Genomic DNA, 17,180 nt, shown 5'->3' on the forward strand with positions numbered 1-17,180 from the left:
CCCTGGTTACAGGCGCTCACGCATCTCGGAGCTCCCGGGAAGGATGTGTCTAGGGGTGGGGAAGTGTGTGTCTGTGATTGCAAGTGTGACAGAGGGTCTCAGCATATGATTGAGTGCACATGGGTGAGAGCACTCCAAGTGAGGTGTGTGTGTGTTCATTCGACTCTCACTCTGCTTATTGTGTGTCTACTCTGTGCCAAGCCCTGACCCAGATAATTGGGACATAGCTCAAGAGACCAGGGCCCCGTAGAGGGGAGCAAAGAAAAAAGCAAGCAAGCAAATAAACAAACAAATAAATAAATAAAGTGATGTCACCAGATAATAAAGATCTAAGGTGGGGGTCGGGACTGATTTGAACCACGTGGTCAAAGCACCTCTCCAAGAAGGCGACCTCCATACTGAGACCAGAAGGACAAGAGGGAACCAGCCAAGCATAGATAGATGTAGGAGATGGTTCCAGGCAGAGGGAGCAGGGAGGGCAAAGGTGAGATGTAGCACTGTCTTGTAAGAGTTTGAGTTTGAAGAGTTCGAATTTAATTCTTTTTTCTTCTTTTTTAATTCTTTCTTTATTTTCTTTCTTTCTTTTTCTTTTCTTTCTTTCTCTCTCTTTTCTTTCTTTCTCTCTCTCCTCTTTCTTTCCCCTTCCTTCCTTCCTTCCTTCCTTCCTTCTTTCCTTCCTTCTTTCTTTTCTCTCTCTCTCTCTCTCTGTCTCGGACTCTCGCTCTGTCACCCAGGCTGGAGTGCAGTGGTGCAATCTTGGCTCGCTGCAACCTCCATCTCTCAGGTTCAAGCGATTCTCCTGTCTCAGTCTCCCGAGTAGCTGGGATTACAGGAGCACACCATCATGCTAATTTTTTGTGTTTTCAGTAGAGACGGGGTTTCACCATGTTGGCCAGGCTAGTCTCGAACTCCTGATCTCCAGTGAGCCACCTGCCTCGGCCTCCCAGCGTGCTGGGATTACAGGTGTGAGCCACCGCGCCCGGCCTGTTTTTGTTTCTTGAGTTCAAATTTAATTCTAAGGACAGGAAGTCCTCAGATGTTTGAACAGCCAAGTGATGTGATGTGATGTTTGATTTGCACTTTCAAAAGATCTCTGGCTGTTGAGTGGGAATGTGTTAGAATTGGGCCAGTGACAGTGAGGAGGCTACTGCACCAGTCCAGGCCAGAGCTGCCGTGTGACCATGGGGGCTGAGGAAGTGTGTGGACGCAGCACATTTGGGAGGTGGCAATGCTGACAGTGGGGGCGCGAGGTGGAAGCAGGGCAGCTCCTGATTCTTGGCCTGAACCAAGACTTCTAAGGGGAACAGCTGTGTCAGGGGCAGTCTGGCATTGGAAAGGCTCATTTCTGCCTGAAACCTCTGTGGTTTGGCTCCCCGACCTGACCAGTTCAGGACTTCCAGGGCCAGTCCCTTCTCCATCCTCCTCTTTTCTGGAGGGAGGTTCTGGAAACAGCTGGTTCCATCCTAACCTCCAGGCTTACCAGGGCCCTGCAGGGCTCAGGAACTGAACATTCTGCTTGGATCCTATATGGGGACTTTTCAGTTCCAGGCAGCTCTTTGTCTGCCCTTCCTCTCTCCCACCCTCCTTCCCTTCCTTTCTTCTTTCCTGCCTGCCTGTCTGCCTGCCTGCTTGCCTTGCAATCATAGAGCACTGTGGCTATTTTTGTTGTTGTTGTTGTTGTTGTTGTTGTTGTTGTTAGAGATGGGGTCTCATTATGTTGCCCGGGCTGGTCTCGAACTCCCAGGCTCAAGCGATCCTCCTGTCTCGGCCTCCCAAAGTACTGGGATTACAGGTGTGAAACACTGCACCTGGCTTAATGCTTTCTTCTTGACTCATTCAATCCTTGATGGGAGATAGGTAGCATGTTGTGAGGAAGGAACCCAGACCCTATAGAGAGGCACTCAGCTAAGATCGCAGGGGACAGTGAGACCACTCACCCAACACATAGTGAAGGAGCCTTCAGAAAACTCCATTCCCAACTAATGCCAAAAGAAGCAGAGATGAGCTATCTGCCAAGCCCTACCCAAATTGTACATGTATGCACACAGTATGTGTTCCTGTGTTAGTCATTATATTGTGGGTCTGTTATGCAGCAATTGATAATGGAATAAATAACCTTGAATCTCAGCCCTGCCCTTTCCAGCTGTGTGAACTTCAGTAAGTCACTTAAGGTCTCTGAATCTCAGTGGCCTCAACTGTGGAATAATACAAGTAATAACAGAAGGAGGATAGGTATCTCATGAGAAATTCTCATAACACCCAGAAAGGGGGACTCATTTGTGAAGCATCCCCTACAGACAGCAAGCAGAGATATGCAGGCTTGAGCCTGAGGTTTGTGCAATACACAGTGCTGGGGTTTTTGTTCAATACTCTGAAGCACTCCCTAAGGATCCAAGCTGGGTTGTCATGGTGTTGGATGTGGTGGTGTCTGAAGAAATAAGATCAGCATCCAGAGACTTAGTGCTTCCAGGCCCATGATCCTGAGGGGGTTCACCAAAAGTCCTGCCTCCCCAAGCCACGGCCCAGGTGCCGTGCAGGCCCATCCCACAGCAGGGAGCTCAGGGCCTTGAAAACTTCACCTCTGGGACCACCACCACCATTGCGGTCACACCCCGGACTTGCAGTCCTTATATCACCAGGACTCAGGGGGTATCAGGCCCACAAACACTGTTTCCAGTCACCTTCTGCTCACCTTCCAATTCCCACTGAACCCGCTCTGAACCCTAGCTAGGAGCTATAGACCCTCCACCCCTCTTCCAGCCACAGTGGAGGGGCTGTGCTACAGACTCAACACCCGATCCTGGCAAGACGTTCACCAGGCTGTCTCCGTTCCCTGACCTATAAAGAGGGCAGGATGACCTTATTTGCGGAGTTGTCATCAGGATTAAAGATAATAATAAGTACACAGTCGCTGGCCCCTCCAGCAGGTGCTAGAAGGCTGGAGGTCGGGAGGATCACCGGCAAGTGCTCCTGCAGACAAAAGCTTTGCTTCCAAGCCTCCAAGGACGCTCGCCAGCCCTCTCCAGCACGCAGGCAGATCTGGGCTGGGCTGGAGGCGTGGGTCACCACCAGAGCCCTTGCTGCCCACGGTGTGTGATGCTTGCTGTTGCCAAGTAACAGGCCTTAGCTCGGGCCCTGAGCCCCAAGGTCAGCCGCCCACCAACTGGCTTGCTATTTCTGGGCTATGGGGACTGCCAGTGCTCCTAGATTCCTTGCCTCGATCGAGCCTTGTGGGAGGAGAAGCATACCTTGGGCTCTGCTTTGGGAAATCCATAAGTTGTCATGTCCCTTTCAGAGATGATCCAGGAGAGGCTGGAATGAGAGATCCCAATCTGTCACCAGGTTTGGGGCCCAGAGAAGGGGACGGGCTCACCAAGACACAGAGCAAATCAGTGGCACAGCATGGGCTCCTAATCTCCTAATTCCCATTCCCATTGGCGAGATGATGCAGACAGCTCAGAGAGGTCAAGTGACTGACTCAAGGTCATGCAGCAAGTAAGGGGCAAAGCTAGGATTCCAGCCAGGTCTGTCTATTCCAAGATGACTGTAGCATCATTTATGTACCCTTGTGATTTGCAGGTGGAACTCCTTGGAGAGGAGACTCAGGTATCTGCAGAAGTGTCTCAGGGCCTCGGAGGGAAGGTAAAAGAGACACTGAGCTCACAAGTGACACTCTGGTATGCCTTCCTCATTTTCATCTATTTTATTTGAGTCTCACAAAGAAAGAAAGAAAGGCTAAAGTGTTCTGGGGAAATTGATGATCCATTCAGTGCCTTACTTGCATCAATGTGAAAAATGAGGTTGGCAGAGGGGAAGGGACTTGCCCAAGATACACAACAAGAACTGGGAGCCGGCCGGGCGCGGTGGCTCACACCTGTAATCCCAGCACTTTGGGAGGCCGAGGCGGGTGGATCATGAGGTCAGGAGATCGAGACCATCCTGGCGAACACGGTGAAACCCTGTTTCTACTAAAAATACACAAATTAGCTGGGCGTGGTGGCATGCACCTGTAGTCCCAGCTATTTGGGAGGCTGAGGCAGGACAATTGCTTGAACCCAGGAGGCAGAGATTGCAGTGAGCTGAGTTGGTGCCATGGCACTCCAGTCTAGTGACAGAGTGAGACTCCATCTAAAAAAAAAAAAAAAAAACAACAAAGAACTGGGAGCCAGGATCCCTGACCCCTCCACTCCCCACTGTGGGTTCCCATTGCTCCCCATCTTGTGGATTGGAAACAACGCATCCAGAAGACCTATGTGCTGCCAGCTCCTTGATAGGGACTGTGCAGCAGCTACTAAATGCTGAGTCAATCCTTTTAAACCGGCATCATGAGATTCTTCTTTCATCCCCATTCCACTACCTAAGTAGCATTTTGTCCCTTTTTTCTCATGCATCTTGGACTTGGTGCACTCAGAAATGACTATGGGACTTATTGATTCACTTATTCATCGCCTCTCCCCAACTAGAAGGCCAGCAGGGCAGCAGGGACAAAGTCCCTCTTGTTGACACCTGTCTCTGCCTTGCCTGCACTAAGCTTGGCACACAGTAGGTGCTCAGGAACAGGAATGATGAAGATGGAGCCTCACAACACTGCGAGAGGGGACAGTTGTCATTTTTAGTCACCTAGTATCCTACTCCCCTTCCTAACAGTACCCTGATTTCCACATCCTGTGGATTCTTAGTGATTTGCTACATCTCCCAAAATAAATTATAGTTCTCCCCTCCCCCTGCAGAATAAGTTAATAATAAATAATAATAATAATAACTAATAATAATAACACTAACATTTATTGAGTGTTTTCTGAATGCCAGGTACTAATGTTCTAAGCACTTTACATAGACATTTCATTGAATCTTTACTATAACCTTCAGCCCAGACACAGATGTGGCTCCCAGCTCTCTTCCAGGGAAAAAGCAAGGCTCAGAGAAACAGAAACTTGCTAGGAGGTAGCAGACTGGCATTTGAACCGAGATCGACTGGCTCTGGGGGTGCCATGCCTTTTTACTCCCTTGTGAGTGCATTTTTCTTAGGCCCTGCCTCTCACTGCACTCATACAACCGAAGCGAGATGTGTGACCTCACCATCTCGCCATATGGGACGTTATCGTCTGAGTGGAATGAGGAAGGGTGGGAGAATTAGTGGAGATGCTAATCCCATAGGTGGGACCCTGACAATCAGGTAACTTCTCTTCTGGTTCCTGCCTGATTCCAAGCCTGCCTCAAATCTGTGTTCCCCAATAATCTCCCAATAAATTCTCCATTCTCCCAAGAACCAAAGATTCTAACAGGTACAAGAACAAGAGAGGACATGTCAGTTAGCTGCTGTTGTGCAATGAAACATCCCCTAAATTTAGTGGATTAAAACAATAAGCAGGCCAGGCATGGTGGCTCACGCTTGTAATCCCAGCACTCTGGGAGGCCCAGGCAGGTGGATCACCTGAAGTCAGGAGTTCAAAACTAGATTGGCCAACATGGTGAAACCTCGTCTCTACCAAAAATACAAACATTTGCCAGGTGTGGTCGTGGGCGCCTGTACTCTCATGTGGCCTCTCACCTTCCAACAGGCTGGCTCAGGCTCATTCATGGTGGTCTCAGCGTTCCAAAGAGCGGTGGTTACTTCCAAGCCCCAGCTTGCATTATATTTGTTATTGTTGCCATTGGCCAAAGCAAGTCATGTGGCCATGACCATTGTCAGGGTACGAAGAGATTTCCAAAGGGCATAGAGAGAGGAATGGGATCGTGTGGCCATTTTTACCACGTACCACTGCCGGGAATTATTGGAGGTGGTGCTGTGCTGATCACCACTGTACAAATGGGGAAACGGAGGCACGGAGCAGGAAAGCAGCTCTCCCAGCAACACACAGTGAGTTGGACACAGAGAGGAGGTTTTCCAAACCCTGTGGAATCTCTAACCTCAGCCACTGTTTAAGGCAGGGCTTGGTTTTTCTCACTCTGATGTGAAACAAGCTGGTACAACAGTCTCTCTTGCAGTAAGGAAATGCAACAGTGATACATTTGTTGTGCAAAATTAGAGTCCCATTTCCTGTGGGAAGTGCTCACCTGGGATAATTCCTTTTGTGCGCAGAAAAATAAGAGACGGACCTGAAAGTGTTTTCCGGAATCCAGAAAGGTGGCTTTCTTTAAAAAATCAATTACCTATTCCCACTTCAGAGAAAACACTTCACAGACGCATTTTACATTCTAAATAGAATTCAGTGCTCCCGGCTGAAATCTACCTGAAAATTCTTCTCAAGGACTGAGTGGCCAGACAGAGGCCCCCAGTTACTTCTGCTATTGACGTTTCAGGCGTAGGACGCTGTGGCCATCTCAATAATGAACTGCTTTTTTCATCCAGAGGAAAACTCAAAGTGTAAAATAGGCCTCGGACTTGGCTTTTCCTCCCACGCCTGGACTGCAATGGACTGGGTTGACGCTTCCCTGGCGCATGCTTAATAGTCACATAGGAAAGGCACTGAAGGGACTCCCTTCATCTAGGTCTGCTGCTTCGGTGTCGGGCTCAGGTTCCATCCTTCTCACTGTGGGGAACTGGATGATGATCCAGCAGCACTGGTTTTCTCGTCTGTAGAACAGGAGCAGTAACAACACACCTAGCAGCATGCAATCGTGCCAGTGTCGTGTCACAGTGAGGCGTTCCAGGCTGCAGTATGTTGTTTGAAGAGTCAACAGCTGTGCTCCCGACACCCCATTCTCCCCTCCTCCCCAGGACGAGGGAGCTAACATTTGTCAAGTACTTCCTACGCACCTTAGGCCTCGACCTTTCCACACTTCCGTCTGGGCTCAGGCACAGCGAGTGGAGGGTGAGGTTCTGGAGTAGGACTGCCTAAATTCTATTGTCATGGCCAACCTGTCGGCCACTCCGGGAGCTCTCCAGGCTCTGGCCACTTCTCACGCCTCCACCCCTGACAGCCCGGCCCAAGAACCTCCAGCCCTTCCGAGTTCATAGGGCTCCTCCTGGCCCATCTGCCTGCTTCTTCAGCCATCTCCATCCCAATCTATTCCTAATATAGAAGCCGAGGGACCCTTTGAAAATGGAAGCCAGATCCTGCCACTCTGCTCAAAACCCTCAAAGTACCCCTTCCTACTTGGAGGAAAAGCCAAGGACCATGCAAAGGCCTGCAAAGCCCGTGATCTGATGCCTCCAACTTCCCTTCTTCCCCTTGCTTCCTCTACTGCAGCCAGCCTGGCCTAGACGCCCCCAACCCTCCACTCAGGGCTTCTGAACCTGCTGCTCCCCCTCCAGTCACCACCTGGCTCACCCCACCTCCAGTCAGGCCTCTGCTCAGTTGTCACCTCTGCAGGGAAACCTCCCTGACGGCCTGGCCCTCCACATCCCAAGACCTGACTTCTCTCTTCAAAGCTCTCCCTGACTGATGTATATGTATTCGTTTGTTTATATATATGTATCTCCCTGTACCGGGCTCCACGTGCCAACAAAGCAGGGACTGGAGGATGGATGATTCTGAACCCCCAGGAGCTAGCATGGCCTTGCTCACTGTGGACCCTCTGGGACTGTGACTACAACAATAGCTGTCACCCACTGACCTTTGAGAAGGAGCGGGACTCCTGACATGCACTGTGTCCCCATAACTCTGAGAGGTCAGTGACAGTGGTAGTCCCCGGTGGACAGAGGATGAGCTGCCCTGAGCCACTCTGTGGGTAGGAGGAGGCACTGGGTTGTGCCCATGAGGGCAGCTCAGGCCGTGAGTCCAAGCTCAGGAAAGCTCAGAAGGCAGCAAGGCAGCGCCCGAGGGAGCACCTGGAGCCCTGCGCATGTGCAGACAGGAGGATGGAGAGGCTCGGCCTCGCAGGGTCATCACTGCCTGGGTGGGGCTCAGGCCCCAGGCAGCAGCATCCGGAACATACCAGGGCCTGGGCTCCTCCCAAGCTCCGAGCGTCACCCATGCAGGCTTCTTTCAGAGCCAGTGGGCCGGGTGAATGGGGTGGTGGGACCTGTCAGGGCAATTAGAGATCACAAAGCTGAAGAGCTGGCAGCTCAGGACATGACCTGGGGAAGTTTCCCTGGGCAAACACAGAATAAAGGCTTTGCCTGCCCCTCTCGCTGCCCGGTGCCAGATTATGTAATGTGTTGATGCTGCAAGTGGCGTCCTCACAGTCCTCTGAGAACTCTGCCTGCACCCCAGGAAATGAGTCCCAGAGGAATGGCCCAGCTGACTGGACACCCCCTAACCTGCCCAACTCACACACACACACACACACACACACACACACACACACGCACAGACAGCACTGTCCAAGGGAAAGCAGAAACCTGGCTTTGGAGTCATTCACTCACAAACTCTTTATTGAGCACCTACCATGTACCCTGCCCCCTACTAGATGCTGGGGATATGGCAGCAAACACAATGGACAAAGTGATGCCCCTAGGGAACTGACATGTTGGGGGAGAGACAGGCAAGAAACCTGACATGCAGGTGGGATGTCACATGGTGATGTGTGCTCTGGAGAAAAACAAAAACAAAGCCAGCAAGGAAAACAGAGGCGAGGGTGTGGCTGGGCAGACATGAGGGCAGGGGCAGTGGGGAGCAGTGCAGGAGAGTGGACAAGTGCAGGGGCCCCGGGGCAGGCCTGTGTATCCTCGCCATAACACATCAGCTCGGGGCAGGATAGGGGTATGTGGAGACTGGAACGGCGTGAGTGAGGGGAGAGGAGAGGACAGGATGTATGCATGGTGAGGACTCAGACGGATGGACACCACTGCAGGCTTCCAGCCAACAGACCTGAGGGCAAGTCCGGTCCTATCAACGTGCACAGTGTGGCGGCTGCGGGTCTCATCTACAAACAGATCTGGGGGTCCCCTACCTCCTGAGGCCATGCTCCCTCCCGTCTGCAGCCTGCCCTTCTATTCCTTCCCCATATTTGCGCCCTCCCCTGCAACTCACCTATGCTTTCATTCTGAGCTATGGGCAGGAGGAGATGACCTCCTGCTCCCAGTGGTCCAGGTCTGGCAGGATGGACAGCACCATGGCTGCTGGGAGAAGGAAGATGCTGCCAGGTGGGCAGGAGGGGCCCAGGTACGGGCAATCAAAGGTCAGAGCTGGTAGCAGACTCTTGGAGCTGGAAGGACCCCTCTGGACCAGCCACCTCTACCTTTCCCCTCCAGCTTTTATTTATTTAAATGGTTTCTTGCTCTGTCACCCAGGCTGGAGTGCAGAGGTGCAATCTCAGCTCACTGTAGCCTCCACCTCCTGGGTTCAAGTGATACTCCTGCCTCAGCCTCCTGAGTAGCTGAGATTACAAGGTGTCTGCCACCATGCTCGGCTAATTTTTGTATTATTATTTTTATTTTTTTTAGCAGAGATGGGGTTTCACCATGTCAGCCAGGCTGGTCTTGAACTCCAGATCTCAAATGATCCGCCTGCCTCGGACTCCCAAAGTGTTGGGATTACAGGCATGAGCCACCACGCCCAGCCTCCCCTCTAGCTTTTAATTCGAATATTTTTTGTACTACAGAGAAGTTAGAAGAATCATGCAATGAATACCCTTACACCCTTCACCAAAGCTTCCTAGTTAGCATTTTGCCACATTTGTGCTGTTCTTTTGGTAGGCAGGTATGTGGCTAGGGTGGAGCAGGGTGGGAGAGAGAGGGAGAGATATCATAAAGCTTCACCCCTAAAAACTTGGGCATGCATTCATGTATCAAGCAGAATACTAAAACAAGGGGCATTCTCCCACACAACAAAAATACTAAATACCAAAATAACCAAAATGTTTCACATTGGCACAAGGCTGTCCTCATACAGCTCATATTCTAGTCCCCCAAATGTCTTGATAATGTCCTTTATAGCAGTTTAACTTTTATTCTTTTCAGTATGGGATTCCATCAAGGATCAGACACTTCCTTTGGTTGTTACATTCCTTTAGGGTCTAATCTAGAGTGAATAGTCCCCACTGTACCGTCCTCCCCACCTTTTTTTTTCCTTTAATGACATTGACATTTGTAAAAGAGACAGCCCAGGTGTCTTGTAGAATGTTCCTCAAATTGGGTGTGTCTGATTGTTTCCTTGTGATTAGACTTGGCTAAGCATTCTGGGCACTAAATCTGCAGAGGGGAGGCTGCGTCTCCCATTGTGTTATATAAGGAGGGCCTCCTGCCAGTTTGTCCCATCACTGGTACTGCTAAGGTGTGATCATTTGACTAATGTGTTCCCAATGATCTCTCCATTATAAAGCTAATCTTTCCTTTTGTACATAATAATTCATCTGTGTGATGAATTATGATATTCGAGATATATGAATATCCTGTTTCCTCACGAAATTTCACAGTGATTTCAGCAGCTATTGATACCTTGCCTGAATCAATTATTGCATTAGTAGCTGCAAAATAGAGATTTTTCCCATTATCCTTTCTACGTTCTTCTGTAAAGTTTTCCTCTCCCTTCCCTCTCCCCTGCTTTTGTAGTATCATCATACACAGATGAAAGAATAATTATTATTTTCTTATTTTTTTTTTTTTGAGACAGAGTCTTGCTCTGTCACCCAGGCTGGAGTGCAATGGCCAGATCTCGGCTCACTGCAAGCTCCGCCTCCCGGGTTCACGCCATTCTCCTGCCTCAGCCTCCCGAGTAGCTGGGACTACAGGCACCCGCCACCTCGCCCGGCTAGTTTTTTGTATTTTTTAGTAGAGACGGGGTTTCACCGTGTTAGCCAGGATGGTCTCGATCTCCTGACCTCATGATCCGCCCGTCTCGGCCTCCCAAAGTGCTGGGATTACAGGCTTGAGCCACCGCGCCCAGCCGTAATTATTATTTTCAATGTGTTGTAAATCCACTATCATCATTGCTCTTATTTGATGCTCAAATTGTTCCAAGTTTGGCCTCCAGGTTGGGGCCACTTCAGGTGAATTCTTATGTCCTTCCCACTTTTTAAAAACAATTTGATTGAAGTATAGTTAACACACAATGAATTGCCCATATTTTAATATACAACTTAATAAGTTTTGACATATGTGTACACGCATGAAATCATCACCGTATTCCAGGGAGTGAACACACCCGTCACCCCAATGTCTCCTCAGGTATCTTTTTTGTTTTGTTTTGTTTTGAGACAGACTTTCACTCTGTTGCCCAGGCTGGAGTGCAGTGGTGCAATCTCAGCTCACTGCAGCCTCCGCTTCCTGGGTTCAAGTGATTTTCATGCCTCAGCCTCCCTAGTAGCTGGGACTACAGGCGCCCCCCACCACGCCCAGCTAATTTTTGTATTTTTAGTAGAAATGGGATTTCACCATGTTGGCCATGCTGGTGTCAAACTCCTGACCTCAAGTGATCCACACGCCTCAGCCTCCCCAAATGCTGTGATTACAGGAGTGAGCCACCGCCCCCGGCCCTCCTCAGGTATCTTTGTCCCCTGCAGCCCTTCACCATCTTGAAGGAACCACTGACTTGCTTTCAGTTACTATAGATCGGTTTGCATTTTTTAGCGTTTTATATAAATAAAATCCTACTTTTTGTGTCTAGTTCCTTTCCCTCAGCATTGTCACTTTGAGACTCAGCCCTGTTATTGCATGTATGCCTAGTTTTGCTTTGTGTTCCTGAGCAGCATTCGGCTGTGTGGATACACCACAATTCTTTTACCCACGCACTGACATGCGGATGGACAGACGGGTTGTTTCCTGTTTGGGGCTCTTACAAATGAAGATGCACATATCTAAGTCTTTGCACGGACATGGATTTCCTTTTCTTTTGAGTAAGTACCTAGAAGTGGACATGGCTAGATTTTATGGTTAATTTTTAAGAAATTGCTGAAGTGTTTCAAAAGTGGCAATACCATTTTCCATCCTACCAACAGGGCCTAAGAGTTCCAGTTCTTCCTCCTGCTTACCAACATAGGTATGTAGCAAGTAGCACCTTATTGGAGATTTAATTTGATTTTTTTTTTTTTTTTAAGACGGAATCTTGCTCTGTCGCGCAGGCTGGAGTGCAGTGGCGCTATCTTGGCTCACTGCAACCTCTGTCTCCTGGGTTCCCGCAATTCTCTTGCCTCAGCTTCCTGGATAGCTGGGATTACAGGTGCCTGCCACCACACCCGGCTAATTTTTGTATTTTTAGTAGAGGCGCGGTTTCACCATGTTGGCCAAGCTTGTCTCCAACTCCTGCCCTCAGGTGATCCGCCCACCTTGGCCTCCCACAGTGCTGGGATTGCAGGCATGAGGCACCGTGCCCGGCCTAATTTGATTTTTAAATTTAAATTTAAAATGTTTACAACTTAAATATAAAACAGTTAAATTTAAAACTTTTAAATTTAATTTTCCTTGATGGCAAATGATGCTGAGCATCTTTTTATGTGCGATTTGCCATGCTTATGATCTCTGGTGACATGTCTATTCAAATCTTTTGCCAGCTTGCGAGGGGGGTGTTTTATTATTATTCAATTTTGACAGTTCTTTACATTCTTGATACAAATTCTTTATTAAATATACACTATGTAAAGATTTTCTCCCAGTCTGTTTTGTCTGTTTATTCTCTTAACAGTGTCACTTGAAATGCAGAAGTTTTTAGTTTTTTTTTTTGTTTTTTTTTTTGAGACGGAGTCTCGCTCTGTCGCCCAGGCTGGAGAGCAGTGGCCGGATCTCAGCTCACTGCAAGCTCCGCCTCTCGGGTTCACGCCATTCTCCTGCCTCAGCCTCCCGAATAGCTGGGACTATAGGCGCCCGCCACCTCACCCGGCTAGTTTTTTGTATTTTTTAGTAGAGACGGGGTTTCACAGTGTTAGCCAGGATGGTCTCGATCTCCTGACCTCGTGATCCACCCGCCTTGGCCTCCCAAAGTGCTGGGATTACAGGCGTGAGCCACAGCGCCCGGCCCTTTTTTTTTTTTTTTTTTGAGATGGAGTCTTGCTCTGTCGCCAGGTTGGAGTTCAGTGGCGGGATCTTGGTTCACTGCAACCTCTGCCTCCCAGGTTCAAGCGATTCTCCTGCCTCAGCCTCCTCAGTAGCTGGGACGACAGGCGCGTGCCACTATACCCAGTTGATTTTTGTATTTTTAGTAGAGATGGAGTTTCACCATCTTGTCCAGGATGGTCTTGATCTCTCGACCTCATGATCTGCCTGCCTCAGCCTCTCAAAGTGCTGGCATTACAGGCGTGAGCCACTGCGCCCAGCTGAAATACAGAAGTTTTAAATTTTGATGTGGTTCGATTTATCCATTTGTTCTTTTATTAATTGTGCTTTTGCTGTCATTTAAGAGATATCTGTCAGTGCCATCAGGATTTTCTTCTATGTTTTCTCCTAGAAGTTTTGTCATTTTATATTTAAATCTTCGATCCACTTCGATTTAACTTTTGTATACAGTGTGAGGCATAGACTGAGTTTATTTTTTTAAATACGGTTATCTGGTTGTTCTAGCACCATTTGTTAAAAACGCTAGCCTTTTTCCACAGCATTGCCTTTGTAACTTTGTCAAAACTCAAATGTCTAAATATATGTGGATCTAATTTTGGACTCACTATTCTTGTCTATTGATCTATATGCCTATCTTTATGCCAATACCATGCTGTTCTGATTAATGTAGCTTCATAATACTTCTTCAAATCAGATAGTGTCAGCCCTCTAACTGTTCTTTTTCAGAGTTGTTTTGACCATTTTAGGCCCTTTGATATTTTTATATGAGTTTTAAAATCAGCTTGTCGATTCCTACAAGGAAAGCCTGCTGAGATTTTGATGGGGATTCCAATGGATGTATAGGTGAGTTCAGAGAGAATTGCCATCTTAATGACTTTGAGTCTTCTGGCCCATGAACAAAATGTGATTAATTCTTGCTATTCATGGTAGTTATGTTTTGTAAAGTGTCCATGAACACTGAATTAGCCAATACTGAACCACTGATCCCAGGGGAAGTACAGAGTGCAGTTCCTGTGAGCCTCTGGTTCCAACATTCTCGTCCACTGATAGTACATTACCTTGCTTTGTGTGCATTTCTGTTTAAAGGCACCTTACGTAATAGCTATTTTCTTTTTCTTTTTCTTTCTTTTTTTTTGAGATGGAGTTTTGCTCTTGTCACCCAGGCTGGAGTGCGATGGCACGATCTTAGCTCACTGCAGCCTCCACCACCCAGGTTCAAGTGATTCTCCTACCTCAGCCTCCTGAGTAGCTGGGATTACAGGTGTGCACCACCATGCCGAGCTAAGTTTTGTGTTTTCAGTAGAGATGGGGTTTCACCATGTTGGTCAGGCTGGTCTCAAACTCCTGACCTCAGGTGATCCACCCACCTCAGCCTCCCAAAGTGCTGGGATTACAGGCGTGAGTCGCTACTGTTGATTCATCCACATTCAGCTGACACCCAGCAGCACCATAATTCACCCCTGAACGGAGCTTTCCTAACACATGTGTCTTCTCCATGAGGCACACTGCAGCCTCCCTGTATGTGGGAACATGAGGCAGCACTTGGGCACTACGCCTAGGGGCTGCTTAACGTCACCAACGAAAAGCATACATGTGAAAAACATGGCACTAAATAGACTGCAGAAAGGAACCAGTTATGAGACCTGAATCAAGAAGGCAGAGAGTTGCCTTGTATGACTTCAGCTGGGAACGTGAGCATCTAGCTACTCACATTTTTACTGCCTGTACATGTCTCTGAGTGACTGCTACAGCACTGTGGTTACCGATTTGGGGGTTACAAATAAATTTTAGTGAGTAGGTGAATTTGCAAATACAAAATAGTGAGGATCAACTTATATCTCCTCATTTATTTAAATTTAATTTTTCCCAGCAATACTTTGTAGACTGCGCAAATCTTTGATTTCTTTTGCCAGATTTATCCATATGTAGTTCATACTTTTTGATGCTATTTTAAATGGGTATTATTTTTTTCCATTTCAATTCCTGATTATTTATTGCTAGCATATGGAAATACAATGGACTGTTGTATACTGATCGTGTGTCTGGCAACCTTGCTAAATTCACTTAGTTCTAATAGCTTTTTAATAGATTTCATTAGATTTTCAACATAGATGATGATGTCATCTGCAAATAAAAACAGTTTTACTTCTCTTAATCTCATGCCTTTTATTTCTTTATTTCTTGACTGATGGCACTGGCTAGAAATGCTAGTACAATGTTGAATGATAAGGGTGGACATCCTTATTCCTGATGTTAGGGGGAAGGTATTCAGTCTTCTACCATTAGTATGATGTTAGCTGTAGTTTTTTCATAAATACCCAAGGAAAGACAAACTTAGAAGGAGTTTGGACTTTGATGGAAAAGCTGTAGTTCAGCCACTGGATAGCAGAGAAGTTTGATGGTGTAGCCAGGCTGGAGCTGGCCTGGAGCTGCTGGGTGAGCAGTAGGCCCTCCAGAGTGTGGTCAAGGAGACAAGGCCTTCAGCAACCACTGTCATGGGCACGCAGCATCATGGACATGCAGTGGGAGTCCAGGCACCAGTAGGAGCAAGAAGTCTTTAGACAATCAGGGCTGAACATGAACTTGCTCTGCTGCTGGGCATGTGAGACTCCAGCCACAGTCAACTGTGTGCAGGCCACACGAGGGCTCTGGTTTTACGAGGCTGTAGAAAGGTTACCACTAGACTGAGGCTGCAGGGTCGCAGAGAAATTGTGTTCTGGGCCTAAGGCTAAGATAAGAATCCACTGCAGACCCCTCCCCCTTCCACTCCCCTTCCCCCATGCAGGATATTGTAGGGAGTCTTTTCCTCCTGCATTGTCCTTACAGTGTCCTCCTAGTGAGGCTGTAAACCACGCATAGTGGAATTCTGTTGCTTACCATGGAACATATATTGCAGGAGATCTTGGAACTGACGCAGATGGGCAGAACTTACTATTTTAACTGTTCTCCAAAGCTGACTGGGGAGTGGGTGTGAGTCTCAAAGGACAGTTCAGGGAAGCGAGTTGGGGCCCTGAGAGCAGAAAACTGGCTAGGTTCCGGGGTGTAGGCAACTGGCTCAACTCGGCAGGCATCCATGGCTAATCATCTTTTGTTCCCAGATTACTGCTCATTTGATGACCCAGGAAAATACAGTACTACTTTTCTGTGCTGGAATTGGGTGTCCTCCTCTCCCAGGCCCCATCCACAGGTCAGGCTTTGCTGCCTGTCCAGGATTATGCAACACAGACGTCCACATGCTACCTCCCACCACCAGAGCTGGGACCAGACCCACCTCTCTTAGCCCCTTAGATCCCTCTTGCCTGGAACAAAAGTTCTCAAGGTATGTCCTCAATATATCCCACACTTGCCTCCACAACTCTGCCAAGTCTCTTTCAGTATTGTCATCTGGTGCATGGAGTTTTGCACATAGCAGAGGCTCAGGAAACATTTGTGTGATTAGGGGATACAGATCTACATGCATTTCATCTGTGAATCCCCAGTACCTAGCAAAGTACATGCTCAGTGAATACTTAAGGCAGGCAGGATGAAAGCAAAGCTTTGTACAAGCAAAGCAAGCTGCTCCACGGACCCAAGGAGCAGCTGCACGGGTCCATTGAAGGAATCAGAGCCTTCTCCCTCCAAGTATTCAAAGCCCTTTATTTGCATTAATGCATTTCACCCTGAGAATAATCCTGTGATGGCATTCTTACCATCTTCCTCACCTTAGAGATGAAGACAACAAAACCCACAGAAGTTACATCAATTTCTAAGGATCACACAGAAAGTGGCCACCATGGGGCTGTGACCCAGGCTCTGTATTTCAGACCCCACCCTCTTCTTCACAAGATACTGCCTCTTCCCACATCTCTTCCATATTCCCAGCCTTAGAAGACAGCTGACACATAGATGCCATGCATGTTTACTGAATAAATGGTACACCAACAGACATGGCTAGGCCGTTTTCTTGTCTTTGCCCAGGTCTGCAGAGCTAATATTGAGAATGACAATACCTAGCTGTTATTGGAATGAGCCAGGGGCACACTCCGTGTGGCAGAGCGGCTAGTTGCCTACTGCAATGTCCAGTCTCCCCTTGGCCTCCGTGACAGGACCATTGTCCCTGTTTCCCGGCCTCCTTGGCCTCAGATGTGGCCATGTGAGCAAGTTCTAGCCCACGAGATATAAGTGGAAGTTTGGTGTGTGTCTTCAGGAAAGTTACTTAAAAAGAGAGGCAAGTTCTCTTCCTCTCTCCCTTTCTGCTGCTATTTGGGATGAGGATGAAATGCCTGAAGCTCCAGCAGCCATCCTGGGCCAGGAGGTGACCTTGAAG

Source organism: Papio anubis, chromosome 16, assembly GCF_008728515.1.
Source record: "Papio anubis isolate 15944 chromosome 16, Panubis1.0, whole genome shotgun sequence".
Classification (NCBI taxonomy): domain Eukaryota; kingdom Metazoa; phylum Chordata; class Mammalia; order Primates; family Cercopithecidae; genus Papio; species Papio anubis.